General features: G+C 40.3%; 1 long non-coding RNA gene across 1 annotated transcript in view; it reads left to right on the forward strand.

The window, feature by feature from the left end:
• LOC149971285 (uncharacterized) overlaps positions 1–19,276 on the forward strand; it is a 1,017,865-nt gene that overhangs the window by 438,731 nt on the left and 559,858 nt on the right. The gene's annotated exons all lie outside the window — the stretch shown is intronic.

The following is a 19,276-nucleotide window of genomic DNA, read 5'->3' on the forward strand; positions in this document are numbered from 1 at the left end:
ATGACCTATGGACCATGGCACAAGCCATGATTTATTTTGACCATGCTTGGAATAATGCCTTGTAACGCTTGTTAATGTTTGTAACTTAAGCTTTATGCCTTGTATGTCAATCCATTCATTTTACAAAGTAATTAAATACACTTGTGCACATACTGAACACAGACACACACTTGCACAATATATGCTATTTATCTCATGGAGTCAGATAATTCATTTAATGGGCTAATTGCTTTGTCGTATTATTGTGATGTATGTACAGTTGAATTCGTAAGTTTACATACACCTTAGCCAAATACATTTAAAAACTTTGTTTTTCACAATTCCTGATATTTAATTTTATTCCCTCTTAGGTCAGTTAGGATCACCACTTTATTTTAAGATTGTGAAATGTCAGGATAACAGTAGAAAGAATGACTTATTTCAGCGTTTATTTCTTTCATCACATTCCTAGCGGGTCAGAAGTTAACATACACTAAATTAGTATATATGTATATATATATTATATATGGTAGCATTGCCTTTAAATGGTTTAACTTGGGTCAAACATTTCGGGTAGCCTTTCACAAGCTTCCCACAATAAGTTGGGTGACTTTTGGCCCATTCCTCCTGACAGAGCTGGTGTAACTGAGTCAATATATTTGTGGAGTGGTTGAAAAACTAGTTTTAATGACTCCAACCTAAGTGTATGTAAGCTTCTGACTTCAATTGTATATAATATACTGTATGTACACATTCAATATTACTGCCTACAGACTAAGCTTTGTACTTTTACTATACCATGTATCAAGGCACAAGGTGAGACCCAGGAGGCAGATGGTTGGTGTCTTACAATGTTTATTAATCCAAAAATGGGTAGTCAAGAGAATGGTCGCGTACAGGCAAAAGGCCAAAACCAGTTCAGAGTCCAATAGGTACCGAAGGGCAGGCAAATTCAAGGTCAGGGCAGGCAGGATGATCAGGCAGGGAGGAAAGTAGTCCAGAGTCAAAAGCGGGAAGTCTATGAAAAGAGAATAGAAAATGAGTACGGGGAAAAACACACTGGGTGACTTGACTAAACATACAAGACAAACTGGCACAGAGAGACAGGAAACACAGAGATAAATACACTGGGGAAAATAAGCGACACCTGGAGGGGGTGGAGACAATCACAGGGACAGGTGAAACAGATCAGGGCGTGACACCATGAGGAGTGGGACGAATTCCGACATACAAACACTGTGCCTTTTGTGATCATGTCATATCACAGAATGTCAGTTTAAATAATACCTGGAATGAGTTTCATTACAAAATGCACATTAATAATAGTTACATCGTCTACATACAGTATCTACTTCCTCCTAACCCCATTCATTTTGTGACACTAACCTGATCACCAATATCCTCTGGTTGGTCTTTGAATGGTACAGTGGTAATCCCAGGTAGATCAATAAGTGTGAGGTCACATACATCAGGAGATGTGATTTCCAGCGTGATCAGGTCATCACAGATCCCAACACCGTCTCCGGCTAGAGTATTCTGAGCTTTAAAAACAGGTTATTGGGTAACATTACTCACCCCTGTAATCATACCTTTGTGAATTTGACTATCTATTGAAAACTATAAGCAAACATAAAATGACACTGGTCAACAGGTACAAATATTATTTTTTCCTTGAAAATGGAAATAATACCACCAGACTGGAATGGCAAAGGGACATGAGCTCCGCAATGGTAGAGCCCTATCTGTGCACGTGCCTGGGTGACATACAACAGACTGCCTGAGGGAGCTACAGCCATAAAGCTCTTAAAATATTCTGTGATTTCCATAGTGGAAGGCGAACAAATTCCATATTTTTCATATTAATAATGTTCCCTATCATCCATGTGGTATGTTCTTCTTATTTTTTTTATATTTCAGAAATCATGGCCCTTTGATTTTAAACACTCTTGACTGAGATTGATTTATAAAGGTTTGGCACAATGCTATGGTCCAAACAGAGGGATTCCTTCTCTATCACGTGTGCTGTTGAGGGATATTATGTTGTAGCACTGAATTACAAAATCAAAACGTAAAATTTGTATTTTTATTATTAATAACGTTCCATGTTGTCCTTGTCGAGAAGACGGCGCAACCCACAAAAATATTTGCTTTGATCCACTGCGGGGAAAAAGTCACCAGATGCTTGCTGAGTGTGGATTCAGTTGATGTCTGCCGTGCTCCAGCTCTATTTCTGCCCCATGCAGCCTCCTTCCTTCTCTCTTCTCCCTCTGCACTGTATCTCTGGACCTCTTTTAATCATCACCCTGACACCAGATTGCAAATTACATTAGTTATCAATCTATCAACCCATCACTGCTCTGCTCCCCTACCCCCATTCCGAGAGGAACGGCCAACCCATGTGCTCAGCACCGGCAAAGTTAATCACAAACGCCACAAAGAGAGAGGGGGGAGGGGGGAGAAATGAGACAGAAAATCTGAAAAAACATTTAGCATTTTAAATAGCTGCACCACTCTGAGTCAGCCGAGCCCCATTAATTAAAGGACACGGCCCGTTGCAGCTGAACTGAAAACTCACTCCTATTCACTGTAAGACAGTGTCAGGGAGAATTATATTTTTCTCCCTCACAGTAAACCACGTAATCTGGGCTACAGACTATCATAATTGGATGAGGATGATTTATGCTAGGCAGAGGGAGAGCAATGATAGGGAAACCCTCTGCGCTCACTCACTCAGTCAGTGAGGTGCAGTAAGTGTAACAGGTCTGGCCAGTTATTCACTCACACCCATCTCCATCCCCATCCCTCGCCCAGAGTTAGGATTTATATTTGATTGACATTTTCATCTTACAGGATGAATTATCGATGACTTATTCTGGCATGTTTGCGTAATTGAGGAGAGTTTAATATGCACACCATTTATCTAGTGGAGCTGAAGTTGGAACCTGTTGTTAAGGGGAATAGGATAGTCATGTGCTCAAAGGCTGATACAACAGCCAACAGAATACACAGTATCCTGCTCTAAAGTGTGAGGTGTGCTAGCCTCAAGCCTATCCTATATGGCCAGAATTTACATTCAGAAGTGTTAAGAAGAACAGCACCAGTATGTGTGTGCGACCTGTAGTACTATGGCTGTTGCATGCTGGGATTCTGCTCCTGGCAATCTTTTCCCAACCGTTCCCCAGCTACCTGCCCTCAATCCTCCCCCCAGCGACTTCTCCCCAGAGACACCTTATTGTTTGAACAAAAATGTCCATGGTGTCTATCTGACTGTTCAGTTGAAATGGAGGTTTGGCTTGTACTGAGTGTGAGCAACTGAGAGAGAGCAATATTTTTTTTTAAACATTCACAAATGGATTTTAACAGATCAACTGCTACATCAGCGTTGTACCAATGGCCTCATCCCTCCACCTTTCTCGTACAAATTGTGACAGCACCTGTTTTTGTAGACAGCAGGGCGTAGAATTATTAATGTACACAGTTTTCTATGTTGCACCTTGTTAAGAAGGAATCACAGGACTAGGCGGAAGAATTATCATATCACAAATCTTGTAGCCCACAGTTGAAGTCGGAAGTTGACATACATAGGTTGGAGTCGTAAACTAATTTTTCAACCACTCCACCAATGTATTGTTAACAAACTATAGTTTTGGCAAGTCGATTAGGACATCTACTTTGTGCATGGCACAAGTCATTTTCTAACAATTGTTTACAGACAGATTATTTCACTTAACTCACTGTATCACAATTCCAGTGGGTCATAAGTTTACATACACTAAGTTGACTGTGCCTTTAAACAGCTTGGAAAATTCCAGAAAATGATGTCATGGCTTTAGAAGCTTCTGATAGGCTAATTTACATAATTTGAGTCAATTGGAGTTATACCTGTGGATGTATTTCAAGGCCTACCTTCAAACTCAGTGCCTCATTGCTTGACATCATAGCCATCATACTGCTCAGAAAGGAGATGTGTTCTGTCTCCTAGAGATGAACATACTTTGGTGTGAAAAGTGCAAATGAATCCCAGAACAAGAACAGCAAAGGACCTTGTGAAAATGCTGGAGGAAACAGGTACAAAAGTTTCTATATCCACAGTAAAACGAGTCCTATATCGACATAACCTGAAAGGCCGCTCAGCAAGGAAGAAACCACTGCTCCAAACCCGCCATAAAAAAGCCAGACTACGGTTTCCAACTGAACATGGGAACAAAGAAATGTCCTCTGGTCTGATGACAATAATGACTATCGTTATGTTTGGAGGAAAAAGGGGGAGGCTTGCAAGCCTAGGAATACCATCCCAACCGTGAAGCACGGGGGTGGCAGCATCATGTTGTGGGGGTGCTTTGCTGCAGGAGGGACTGGTGCACTTCACAAAATAGATGGCATCATGAGGTAGGAAAATTATGTGGATATATTGAAGCATCATCTCAAGACATCAGTCAGGAAGTTAAAGCTTGGTCACAAATTCTTCCAAAGTTGTGGCAAAATGGCTTAAGGACAACAAGGTATTGGAGTAGCCATCACAAAGCCCTGACCTCAATCCTATGGAAAATGTGTGGGCAGAACTAAGAAAACGTGTGCGAGCAAGGAGGCCTACAAACTTGACTCAGTTACACCAGCTCTGTCAGGAGGAATGGGCCAAAAGTCACCCAATTGTGGGACGCTTGTGGAAGGCTACCCGAAACGTTTGACCCAAGTTAAACGCAATGCTAGCAAATACTAATTGAATATATGTAAACTTATGACCCGCTGGGAATGTGACGAAAGAAATAAAAGCTGAAATAAATCACTACTATTATTTGGACATGTCACATTCTTAAAATAAAGTGGTGATCCTAAATGACCTAAGACAGGGCATTTTTGCCCTGTGAGTTTAAATGTATTTGATTAAGGTGTATGTACACTTCCGACTTCAACTGTATATTAAAGCCAATGTATGAGAATTGTGAATACAAATCTACTTTTCTTAACCAATGAGGGGAAAATGTCAATGTCCCATACCTCGAGTCAATTTCCCTCTCCTTACGTTTCATATGTTGAAGCCTGATAGTGATAACGATGCTAAATGATTTCATACGCAGCTTGTTAAACCATCAGAACCGGAGAAAATATATAATAAAAAAATCAGCAAAGAGGCATTTCAAACATACTGTTTGGGGAGGATGCGTGGCTAATGAAATGGGCCACACAGGGGACATGCTGCTGATACAGGGGTAATTACAGAGCTACTGCTGCTGCTCCTCACCGCCCCCAGGCAAGTCTTAGGCATAAATAGGAGCAGCCTACGGATGGGCCTCTCCATATCCACCATCCAACCTTGTGTCTAAAACCCACTAATAACATCCAAACAGTGGGTTGCCTTGCCTTCTCAAGTGCATCAGCCCTCCACAAGAGGCACATTGTACGTTCCACTTGGAACTGTTTTAATCAGGGGAGGGCGTGGCACCACACTGCAGAGCCATACATCCTGCAGATTGTTCATAAATCACACCATCCGGCGAGGAGCCAGGCAGCCGCACAGGCCTATCGTTCCAGCAGCAATTAGCATACCGGTACGCTAATAGGACTGTGTGTGGAACTCTTCAGAGTAATTACAGTGTCGACTCACAGAAGGGTTCTGAGGGTTGGATACAACAGCTCATCGATTACAGCGAAGAGGGGAACAAAATCAATTTGCAGCCGGAGTATAGTTGTGAAGTAAATGAGGCTATCAAATAAAGTGTTGCTGTTGAGTGAATCACTTCCATGAAAATAAACATTTTGAGAAGAGAAACAAGAGAAATATGACTGTCAGTCAATCGCTCACTGTCTTGGCTGTTCCAAGCCCTGCAAATGGCCCAAGTGAACAAACATGATTTAACAACAGCGATCCCAACAATATGACTGGAATTTAAACACCGCAGAGATCCTCAAAGCTAATTTGGGACAAATCCTTTGAGTGAGACATTAACTCAATGCAAATGATATGAAGAAACTCAATTAACATTTAACCAAGTGGTAAAACCAAACAACACAAACAGCTGCACCTCTGGGCACATGAAAATAAGGCCTCATTAGGCAGATGGAAATTATTAAAATTAGTTAATATGAAGTTGTCCCCCAGTGCAAGGCTTCATGGGTGAAAAAAAGCAGAGTTTAGTATATTTGCTCATATCCAAAAAAACATAAAAAAACAAGATTAAAATGGAGAGAGAAAATATGACTCTACATGCAGAAAAATTATGAAAACTAAGAGCATAAAGGTAGAATGCTTTGCTTTGTTTAACATGGGAGAAGAAATGCCAAAAGCTATAGAAGTCCCATCAAGTTCTAAAGGGACCGCCTTGATCTGCTTAAAATCAAAACCAAATCCTGTCCCTAAAATCTAATGCTCATGCAATCTTTAAATAACATAAGACTTATTACATTCCACCAAATTACTACTGTATCCTGACCCTCTCAACTCAAAACCCTAGCCTTTGGGTAGGCTAGATAGCTTCATTGATTCAATCCATTTGACCTAGACAACAGTTTATCTAATCCCGGAATCATTATAGAATTAAAAATATGTTAGGGATAAGAGGCTTGGAATGGATGGGGGAAATGTTCCTCTCTGGGAATGCCTAGTCCTAATTTCTTCTGTCCTTTATGATCTTTTAATAAAGTCATATTTTTCATTTTAACAGCTTTGAGTGTCTGACCACATGGCTGTTCCTGGGAACTCTATAGCCATCCCCAATCTCCTACTACACCCTTTGCCCTGGCAGTACCTTGACCTCTCTAAGGAAAGTAAATTGATATGGCAAGAGCTACCCTTCATCATAATAATATCTGAGGTCCATTTCCCGTCATTTCCAGGATAAATACAGTGACTCCATTCTTTGATTTGTTCCTGGTCCTGCCTGCATGCATGATATTGATTTAGAGTTTTTGCCATGCAGCTTATGGCTTTGTCCGCTCATCTTGTAAAACACAATAGCGAAAAGCAGTAAATCTCCAATGTACACTTCCTCCTGCACAATAATGTGCTTGCATCATCTCCATTGTAAAGGTTGCAGGCCTTGAGTGTGCTGCCATAAAAGCACAGATAGCCCATGTGATACTATTAGATACACATGCTGGGCCGTGTAATAAACATGTGATTTATGGAACACTCCCATCATCCCTCCATTCCAGATCCATATCCAGTGCTATAATTGTACGTAAGGCATTTTTATTGCACTTGCTGTGCAGATTGATGTTCAGAATTTATTTACTTTCAGAATTTTTTTTAAATAAGAAGCACCAAACCACGGCATATCCTTGGCACATCTTGCAAGTCCAGTTGAGTCGCTGTCACTTTGAAAAAAAAGAGTGGGGATATGCAAATCTGATGTCTTTCTATAAACAATGGCAAAGGTTTATAGATGACTAGGCTGACTAGGCTGATGACAAACAAAAGAGGAAGTCACCATCATCAAGTAGGCTACTCCTATGAATATGATCATTATAAGCCTTTCCATTATGATGCTTTTGATATGCAAGTTTATGGGCCGTATATATAGAGGTGGACATGGAAAGGACACATAAACAGAGGAGAGAGCAATCAAACTGGAATTAAGGAAGAGCCCTAATGTCATCATCACTGCTGATGTCTGATTTCAACACCCAGGAAAGGTAGTCAGGAGAGAGCAGCACTTTTACTCAGTTTACTATGGGACTTCCACATAACTGTTCCCAGTCCACTACATGTGGTGTTTACAGCATGGGTAGTAGGGACCGGCAGACCGCCCAACATTAATAGGCTTACATGTCCTACTGTTCTACTTCCCATAGCCATTATGGGTTAATGTATGAAATGGTTGCCAGAGGGAAGAGTTTTGTCCCCCACATCTAGGAATACAAGCCAGATAACATAAAATTAATATTTCATAGTGCTGCATCGCCTGTCAGACAAATTTGTGTGGACATCCCGTCAATAAATGGCTGAAAGATTGATGAAATTTGATGTCCCCAGGCCGAGCATGAACCAGCTTGTGGGGGTGTTGATACAGAGGCTATTTTTGGAGGATTCCTAGTTCTCTCCTCAGAGCTTCTAGCAGCCTGGCCAACTGACTGATGCATCGGTGCTGGCATCACAGTGGTCTGGTAAATGAAAAGCAATGTCACAATAACTTCCCATCTTTGTGCCGGTCCAAATACAATCACTGGCTCCTCATTGCTATGTAATTGACATGGAGTACTCAGTGAATAAACCATAGTATCTCGCAATTCAATTTAGAACTCTTATTTGTGAAGGAAATCACCAATACATGCATTGACTAGGAAACATTTTTCCTCTGAAAATGTGCTTAACTTCCACTTAGGTTAACACAATGCAGTCAATGTTCTGTACATTCAATTTCCATAATGATAGATTTCACACAGCAAGTCAATATATTTCACTCTTGAAAATACAATATTATAAATGTGGTGTAAGAAGAATTAGCTTTGATTATCAAGGAAATTGTGTGTGCCACTGTGCCTCAATTATGCCTGGCTGTTTTTTGTTTATCTATGACAGATTGAAGGATTAAAGAGATATTATTGCATCTGCCTCAAAGCAACAGTTCCTCTGTTGTACCTCAAAACAAATTCTGGACGAGTACTAAATGATTAAAAGCTAATTAATATCTCCCATCATGTTTCATTCCACCCTTCATTTGGCATGTATTCCCTTGTTTAAATTGCTTCCAATTCTTAGCATGAATGCATAAAACACCAATTATTGTGACTACATTAGGCATTGCAGTGAACAATGAAGGTGGAAAGAAAACAGACAGACCAAAAATAGCAGAAACAATCATCATGTTGGTTTTGACAATGATAGATCCAGCAGTATCTCACAGATTTGACATGGTCCCATCATGCCGAATCTGTCAAAATGGCTCTTGAACTTTCTCTCTAGAGTTTAAAACACACAGCCCAAAGGAGCTCCTACTCCTGCATGGGTTTGAAGTAATGTGGTTTATCCCGACAGTGAAGATTAAGAGGTAGAGCTTGGGGTGAGGAGAAAAAAACTAGAGAGGTCTCCTGAGAGCTCACTGAGTTTCTGAAGGTTAGCTCTGCAATTTTAGGCCGATAAGGCCGGTAGTCAATTCAATTATTCCATAAAGCCTCCACCAGCAATACATTTACCAACAAGATTGAGAGTTATTTGACCTTCTTTCGCACTCCATAAATGACCTGGCTATACAAATAGCTTCTCGATTAAATTACATGTCTAAATGCAGTCTTATTTCACTCCTGAAATTCCATCACTGACTTTTTGGAGGTGGCAATTTGGCAACCAAGGCTGAACCAGGGTTTTTAAGCATGCTGTAATGTATGTGCATCATATACGGTAGACATGGTCCATCGTTGTCTTTACCATGTATGTTCACCCTTTGGATAGATATTTGATATTGTCAACCAGTTGAATCTATCAGGTTTGTAACATGGATATAAAATATTTTAATCACGGCACGTGCCAGTTGGCTGTACACTCCAAAGGTTACTCTAGTGGTTTGATGGGAATTCCTCAGTGGCGTTGTTTAAACATCTGACATTTGATTGTAATTTGTACCAACTAATTTAATCTCTAGGTGGTCATCAGAGAAATTACATTGTGGGTTTGGTTACCAATAAACAAATCAGCCGATTTCAGTCCAACAGATCCACTGGCAGAACAAATATCTGCATTACGAGTCAGTGTTAGCAAACCGTACCACTGATCAACTCATTATCGTATTGATGATGCCTTCAAAGGAAAACTGGTTGATTGTTAATGGGGATTTACATATTTAAATGAATGATTAGAATATTCCACTCTGAAACCATATGATTGCATGAAATTGATTAGAATCATGAGATTATTCTTATGATGCGTGTGGTTTTAGTCAGTAGAATTATATATCCGTGAGTGTAGTTTTTAGGCAGAATTAGGGTATAACAATATATCTGTACAATATGTCTATTATAGTATCTTAAAAACAGACTGTCTGAGCAAGAGTCGGTGCCGACCTTGGCTGGGGGCCACAGAGTACTTCTCAGGGTCTCCCTATCTTGAGGGAGGACGGGGAGTGATTCTCACGGCCTTCCCTAATCTTTGTTGGCTGGGTAGCAGGACAGTATGAGCGTAGGATACCTACTGTTTGTGTGGAAGTATGTACGCAGCTATAAAAAGGATGTCTTTGTATTCTTGGCTTTAGAACGTTCTCTGAATAAATTGTACTAGCCTTTTGCATAAGCTGAGTCTTTGACAAATTATTATTATACCCATGGTCTTACAAACCTCGGGGACTGGTCAGAGCTATTGATTGTTAGTTATTATCATTGGGATTGAAAATTCTCGTGACAGGGATTTGACATTTTTTGTATTTTTTTCTACTCAGAGGACATTCAGATCTGAAGCCCTCACTTCCTGAATGCAATGTTGTCTTAGCTATGATATTGACTGGTTATGAGGCAATCTTTTGCTTAACTGCTGAAATGTGGGACAGCACACTGTTGATTATGTGAGGAAAAAAGCATTTTGAAAATTAAAATATATTTTGACAGAGCTCATTATCTTCTCCAAAGGTGTTGAGGCTTCAAAAGCAGCGGGAGTGGAGGAGAGGGATCTTCAGAGCCGCTGTGAGATGTGAGATGAGATGCGCTTGATACTCTGCATATCCATCTCTTATTAATTATTCCTGCAAGAACGTCGTTATCCCCTCCATCTTCCGTCTATAATGTACTCTCCATATGGCCCCTTTGGCAGAGGGTATTATTTTGTGTCTCAACAGGTGGTCTTGATGAGAGAGGGTGAGGATTTGCAGAGCTTGACAAATGTGCTTACGCTTCAATTTCTTAAAACCGTGAAGAGGAAGAGGGAAGCCACGTAAAAAAAATTAACTGCTGCCCCCTTGATTAATTTTATTACGACCTGCGCTCCTTCCCATGCTCTTAATTATTTATGTTCATTTAAGTAATCAAACTCCTCCTGGGACCAAAGGGGGGTCCTCAGACGTAAATGATGTGGGCCTGGAGCGCTTGTCGCCTATAGCCGCGGTTGGTGGCATGGTGCTGATGCCAAGCGCTTCTACTCAGCACTGCAGTAGCCTAGTACTACGGCAACAGGCAGGCTGACACCCTTCTGCATACACTAGTTCTGTGCAGTCAGAGTCACAGTCTGGAAACAGTCACAGCATATCAGGGTGGCAGCATGTAGTAGTAAAATTTAGATAACAAACATGGTGCAATATTTAAAAAATAATGTGCTTGAAGGCCTGCCTCAGCATCTTCCGCTATCCTTCCTTGGAGGCCTTGAAATGGGCTGATACAATGTCACAGGAACTAACTGTGTGTGTGTGTGTGTGTGGTGGGTTTGTGTGTGTGTCCTGTTCACTCAATCAAATAGGTAAGAAACACAGTACCCTACTGGTGGACGAAGTACCCAATTATCATTAAAAGTTAAGAAACCTTCAAAGAAAACGACTGATGTAAAAGTCACCCAGTAAAATACTACTTGAGTAAAAGTCTAAAAGTATTTGGTTTTAAATATGCTTAAGTGTCAAAAGGTACAGTTGAAGCCGGAAGTTTACATATACCTTAGCCAAATACATTTAAACTCAGTTTTTCACAATTCCTCACATTTCATCCAAGTAAAGATTCCCTGTCTTAGGTCAGTTAAGATCCCCACTTTATTTTAAGAATGTGAAATGTCAGACTAATAGTAGAGAGAATTATTTATTTCAGCTTTTACTTCTTTCATCACATTCCCAGTGGGTCATACATTTTTACATACACTCAATTAGTATTTGGTAGCATTGCCTTCAAATTGTTTAACTTGGGTCAAACATTTCGGGTAGCTTTCCACAAGCTTCCAACAAAAAGTTGGGTCCATTTTGTCCCATTCCTCCTGACAGAGCAGGTGAAACTGAGTCAGGTTTGTAGGCCTCCTTGCTCGCACACGGCTTTTCAGATCTGCCCACAAATGTTCTATTGGATTGAGGTCAGAGCTTTATGATGGCCACTCCAATACCTGGACTTTGTTGCCCTTAAGCCATTTTGCCACAACTTTGGAATTATGCTTGGGGTCATTGTCCATTTGGAAGACCCATTTTTCGACCAAGCTTTAACTTCCTGACTGATGTCTTGAGATGTTGCTTCAATATATCCACGTAATTTTCCTGCCTCGTGATGCCATCTATTTTGTGAAGTGCACCAGTCCCTCCTGTATAGCAAAGTACCCCCACAACATGATGTTGCCACCCCCGTGCTTCACGGTTGGGATGGTGTTCTTCGGCTTGCAAGCTTCTCCCTTTTCCTCCGAACATAACGATAGTCATTATGGCCAAACAGTTCTATTATTGTTTCATCAGACCAGAGAACGTTTCTCCAAAAAGTACAATCTTTGTCCCCATGTGCAGTTGCAAACCGTAGTCTGGCTTTTTTATGGCGGTTTTGGAGCAGTGGCTTCTTCCTTGCTGAGAGGCCTTTCAGGTTATGTCGATATAGGACTCATTTTACTGTGGATATAGATACTTTTGTACCCGTTTCCTCCAGCATTTTCACAAGGTCCTTTGCTGTTGTTCTGGGATTGATTTGCACTTTTCGCACCAAAGTATGTTCATCTCTAGGAGACAGAACGCATCTCCTTCCTGAGCAGTATGATGGGTGCATGGTCCCATGGTGTCCATACTTGCGTACTATTGTTTGTACAGATGAACGTGGTTCTTTCAGGCATTTGGATATTGCTCCCAATGATGAACCATACTTGTGGAGGTCTACAATTTACAAGGTCTACAAGGTCTTGGCTGATTTATTTTGATTTTCCCATGATGTCAAGCAAAGAGGCACTGCGTTTGAAGGTAGGCCTTGAAATACATCCACAGGTACACCTCCAATTGACTCAAATGATGTCAATTAGCATATCAGAAGCTTCTAAAGTTATGACATCATTTTCTGGACTTATCCAAGCTGTTTAAAGGCACAGTCAACCTAGTGTATGTAAACTTCTGACCCACTGGAATTGTGATGCATTGAGTTAGTTATAAGTGAAATAATCTGTCTGTAAACAATTGTTGGAAAAATTAACTTGTGTCATGCACAAAGTAGATGTCCTAACCGACTTGCAAAAACTATAGTTTGTTAACAAGAAATTTGTGGAGTGGTTGAAAAAACGAGTTTTAGTGACTCCAACCTAAGTGTATGCAAACTTCCGACTTCACCTGTAAATGTAAAAGCATAAACGATTTCAAATTCCTTATATTAAGCTATTCAGACAGGAAGTTCTAGCCAGGGCCACACTCCAACACTCAGACATAATTTACAAACGAAGCAAGTGTGGTTAGTGAGCCCGCCAGATCAGTGGCAATAGGGATTACCGGGGATGTTCTCTTGATAAGTGCATAAATTGGACCATCTTCTTGTCTTGCTAAGAATTCAAAATGTAAAGAGGACTTTTGGGTGTCTGGGAAAATGTATGGAGTGAAAAGTACATTATTTTCTTTACGAATGTAGTGAAGTAAAAGTAAAAGTTGCCAAAAATATTAAAAGCAAAGTAAAATACAGATTCCCAAAAACCTGCTTAAGTAGTATTTTAAAGTATTTTTACACCACTGCAGTACACACAGCACTTATATCCATATGTAAACAAAATCACCCTCCGTAAATGCAGTCTATTACTGAATAATTTCTGACATTTGAATGAAGTGTACCAAAAGTGCAAGGCTCTGCCACTCTATTGAATTAAGTATGATTGATCCACACCCTCTCAGTGCCATCTAAAACCATTCAAAACCATCTCAGACTAGACTGGTCAGTCAGAGTGCAGGAGATGTAAAATAAAGCAGTGAAAGGGGGAGCTGAGCGCATTGAACGGGAAGCCTCTTGATGATGTCATGCTCCACCTGAGGGAGGGCTTAATTAAAGTGTCATCCGACAAATTCTCATGTTCATTTAATGATCTCAAATCACTTCATTCCACATGAAATATGAATATTAATGAATGAAAGGATGGATAAATTGAGCCAGAGGCCAGGGCCAAGGCATGAGACCAGCCACCAGTGTATCGCCACAGCAACAGTCGCTTCCTTCCAGGATGGGGGGACTAATGTGGAGGAACAAAACCCATACGTGATTTCACCACAGGCTAGTCGCCTAGTTCTTGGGCTGGCCTGGTCGTTGCATCTCACTTTTTTGAATGCTCATTCACTCCCATCTTGCCCCGGAGCGATATTCGCCTTTGGTCAAGTTATTCACTTCAATCAAAAATAATGCAAGCTCCAAGATATGGGGGCAGAGACAGAAACCAAAGTGGCCAGTGATAATCATGCTAAGTGTGTAACATTTTGACATTTCAGTTCTCTTACAATAAATGCAATGCCAACATTCCAATCTTTCAATACACTTAAGTGTCTCCTTAATTATTAAAAGGTGCTTGTTATATGCTGTGTTTACGAGATTAAGATGAGAGATACAGCTAGGGTCAACATGTAAATCATGTAAATAAATGTATGGTATCTTACCATAGCGAGACAGGAGATGAGGCATATACTGTAACTGTGGGTGTTTACTAAGTGAACGCATCTTGCATGCAACAAGTATTTATATTTACATAGTTAAATATGCCATGATGTCATTCTGAGAATAATTAGCTGAACAGTTTCCAATTTCCGAAGCTACTTGTATGACACAATGTAGCATCCTTTTTCAACATTGACACAATGTTGTAGTTCCAATATATTCAATCCCTATCTGCACTGCATTATTGGTCAGTTCCACTATCTATCGCTGTGTTTTGTACGAATGAGATCGTCTACGAAATAGAATAGAATCCAGGTACACTCAGGCCAGACTCAAAAGTGCATATTTCTCTTTCCACTAAGATTGTTTTTTCTTTCTCTTTTTTGCTTTTACAAAAGCTCAACAGTAGGATATGCCCTTGTTACATACAGCAAGCAAATCAAACCAGTGTGTTCTACATAGGGATGCAGTCGATCATCAGAACAACACTGCCATCTGCTGCCACTCTGGAGAGAAATCAATGGGTTAACTCCCTCCTGTTACAAAATAATACTATTCCACTTGAATAGAGAGCAATCCCCATTGGTGTTTCATATTATGAATCTGAAATATGACAAGATTTAGGTTTCATCCAAAATACCATGGAGAAAGTCTACTAAGCAGATGTATTCGTGAAATAAAAAAGGCTCAGCGCAAACTTTGTTTTCTTTCAGCATTTCTTCGTTTTTTTCGTACTCAAAGCGACTCTTTCTGCTCGGTCTCCCTCACTAGCTCAGCCTGTTCGCTTGTTGTACCCAACTTTACTCCATTTCATGCCTATTTTCATCTGTTTCTGCTTTAAGTCCAATAGTTCTGTGGAACTGCTGTTCCTTAGTGCGCTCCTGAATTCCATCCAACGCTATAAAAAGGGAAAAGGCATCAGGGAGCTATATGGGTTAATAACTATTCTGGGTCAAAAAATTGATTCATGTGCCTTAGTCATCAGAGTGCATTGCTGCACAGGTGTGGTTTTATGGTATAGATTTATTGTTGTCAGCTGTCAAAAATGTGCTGCATTTGAAATCATAAATATTTAATGTGAAAGTGCCGATACATCAAGTGTTAACTACCCTATACTGTACACGACACGTGATGCCCATAACAAACTGGGCTGTAAAAAGAATTGATGATTTTAGTATTAAACTATAGATTTTATTGCCACATTATGAATGATAGCCATAAATCCTGTGAAAATGACATGAATAAATCATACAGATTACATGACATGTTGATTTGATTCACTAATTCCTAGAACATAGAACATTTACTGTACAGCACATTTCACGAACACTCTCTGCCTAGTTAAATATACCTATCCTGTAAATAATTCTGCCTCATGGACCATGAAAGCAGGAAAAAGAACAGCCTTCAAAAGAGTCCCTCTTATCTTTACAGTGTGGTCCTCATGCACAGCCTCAATCTCTATGGGATTTCTCCAAGCATGGGGGAAATCTTTAGACTTTTAATCAATCTAATTAATATAGCAGCCACACACAGTTCAAGTGCCATCTGATTAGAGTGGAAGTCAAGCTTTTCACACGGCCCATTTGACCTCAACGCTATAATGATGTTGTCATCACCACAAGGCCAGGGGGATACCTCACAGGGTGCTTGAGTCAGTGATCCGATCGCATGCACCGGACTGTGGCATGTACTTGTACAGGAAATTCTTATCAGCATGCACATCGACTTCCAGGGGGATGAGGAGACCTATACACACAGTTGGAGGAGGGCACACTATTACAGCTTGTCTGAATCATCACCTTCTCTACTCTATAGAGCTGTTAGTAAGGATAGGCTACTTGCTGCAGGAAATGTCAGAGAACCCCAGAAGAAGTTATGCAATGTGGTCTCATGGCAAGTCGTAATATTCTATATGTAAACCTTTAATTCTTAATTTAGTATTTTATTTATTTAACCTTTATTTAACCCGGCAAGTCAGTTAAAACCTCTCTAGGGTATGTGGGACGCTGGTGTCCCACCTGGCCAACATCTAGTGAAATTGCAGAGCACCAAATTCAAAAACAGAAATACTCAAAATAAAAATTCATAAAACATACAAGTGTTATTCATCGGTTGAAAGATTAACTTCTTGTTAATCCAACCGCTGTGTCAGATCTCAAAAAGGCTTTACGGCGAAAGCATACCATGCGATTATCTGAGGACAGCGCCCAGCACACAAATCATTACAAACAGTTACCAGCCAAGTAGAGGAGTTACAAAAGTCAGAAATAGCGATAAAATGAATCACGTACCTTTGATGATCTTCATATGGTTGCACTCACAAGACTCCCAGTTACACAATAAATGTTTGTTTTGTTCGATAAAGTCCCTCTTTATATCCAAAAACCTACGTTTTGTTGGCGTATTTTGTTCAGTAATCCACAGGGTCAAAGGCCGTCACAACAGGCAGACGAAAAATCCCAAAAGTATCAGTAACGTTCATAGAACCATGTCAAACGATGTTTGTAATCAATCCTCAGGTTGTTTTTAGTCATAATATTAATAATAATATTTCAACCGGACAATATAAAAGAAAAACAAGAAAGGCGCGCTCTAGGTCGCGCGCACCAAACAGGTCTGGGGACTTTCAACTATCCACTCAGAGTGGTCTTACTCCCTCATTTTTTCAAAATACAAGCCTGAAACAATTTCTAAAGATCTAGTGGAAGCCATAGGAAGTGCAAGTCCTAAGTCATTGGATACTGTATAAGCAGTCAATGGAAAACTACAAACAGGTTTTCGCCTGTTATACTCACAGACATTATTTGAACAGTTTTGGAAACTTTAGAGTGTTTTCTATCCAAATCTACCAATTATATGCATATCCAACTTCTGGGCCTGAGTAACAGGCAGTTTACTTTGGGCACGCTTTTCATCGGGAGGTGAAAATATTGCCCCCTACCATAGAGAGGTTTTAAGAACAAATTCTTATTTTAAATGAAGGCCTACCCCCAACAGCGCTGGGTCAATTGTGCACCGCCTTATGGGACTTCCAATCACAGCCAGTTGTGATATAGCCTGGAATCAAACCAGGGTCTGTAGTGTCACCTCATACACTGAGATGCAGTGCCTAAGACCGCTGCGCCACTCGGGAGCCAAAAATGATGATGATAAGTATGATATGTTACGTTAAGTTACATGCTTAATAGAATAGCTGTCTCACAATGTCATATAAATTAGAGGACGTATATTATCATATGTCTTAACCGGTCGTACAATAGCATACAAGTTTAATTATTTTAATGAATCTTGGGTTTGTATAGTATTTTACATCTTTCACTGAGACCAGGTTCCTTGTTGCTTTATCCACAAAGGGCAATTAGGGGGAGAATTTAGGTTGGTTAGGTGAACTAACAAAAAAGGATAGGACAATTTACGTGCAAGGTTAGGGAAACTAAAATGAATTAGATTAAGTGAATTTACGTAGCAGGTTAGGTGAATTGGGTTAAGTTTAGAAGAAGGGTTAGCTAAAATGCTACAGTTGTATTCACTGTGTATTTATTCATCATGTTGCCATTTCTATTTTTTACTTTAATTTTGTATCTTTATCTTAACGCTGCATTGTTGGAAAATTATCTGGAAGTAAGCATTTCACTGTTAGTCTACACCTTTTGTTTACGATGCATGTGACAAATAAAATTTGATTTGATTCCCCCGATGCGACACAAACATGAAACCCTTAGATTGCTAGACTGTCACGGATTATGTCCAACCATCCTGAGGCTGAGTTATCACCAGGGGATTGGGTTCACACCTTGCCCACGGCACATCGGACAGCTGGGGAAAGTAGTCCTACTTTTCCACAGCATCAATTAATCAAATGTATTTATAAAGCCCTTTTAACATCAGCAGATGTCACAAAGTGCTTATACAGAAACCCAGCCTAAATCCCCAAAGAGCAAGCAATGCAGATGTAGAAGCTCGGTGGCAAGGAAAAACTCAATGGAAAGGAATAAACCTAGTAAGAAACCTAGAGAGGAATCAGGCTCTGAAGGGTGGCCAGTCCTCTTCTGGCTGTGCCGGTGGAGAGTATAAGAGCACATGGCCATTACGGCTAGATCATTCTTCAAGCTGTTCAAACATTCATAGATGACCAGCAGGGTGAAAAAATAATCACAGTGGTTATAAAGGGTGCAACAGGTCAACAGTGTTGCCAACTTAGCGACTTTGTCATATATTTAGCAAGTATTCAGACTCCTCTAGCGAAACATTTTCAAAAAAATTGACTAGCTACAAATCTAGCGACTTTTTCTGGTGTTATTGGAGACTGACGTGAAAGCACTTATCGTTCTTACTCTTCTCAACGAGCAGCGGGTGCTGCCAGGAGATGTTTACCCCTCCGTGTCCAGACTGCAAATGAATCGTGCATGCGGGAAGCCGCCACTGGCTGATCCCGCCCTGGCTTACATTCAGGGTGGGATGTAGATGTAAAATATTCTTTGTCTAAAATAAATAAATCACTACATAAATAAATCACTACACAAAAATAAATCACTGCATTTGACTCACATAGCCTCAGTCACTTACTCACCTTGTCCACTGTGTGTGTGCCTCTCTTGTGACATAAGCTAAACATCTAGCTGGCTAGCTCATCATGTCTCAGTCTAAACTGTACACTCAAAAATACAGAAAGGAGTGGGAATCAAACCCTGAATTCAAAGGTTGGTTGAAGCCGTTTATTGGAGATGATACACGGGCATACTGCCTGTTTTGTAAGGCTGATTTCTACGCCAAACTTAGTGATGTAGAAAAACACATGACAACTCAAAAA

This window comes from Oncorhynchus mykiss, chromosome 27 (genome assembly GCF_057628025.1).
Source record: "Oncorhynchus mykiss isolate SJ-2025 chromosome 27, ASM5762802v1, whole genome shotgun sequence".
NCBI classification, from domain to species: Eukaryota; Metazoa; Chordata; class Actinopteri; order Salmoniformes; family Salmonidae; genus Oncorhynchus; species Oncorhynchus mykiss.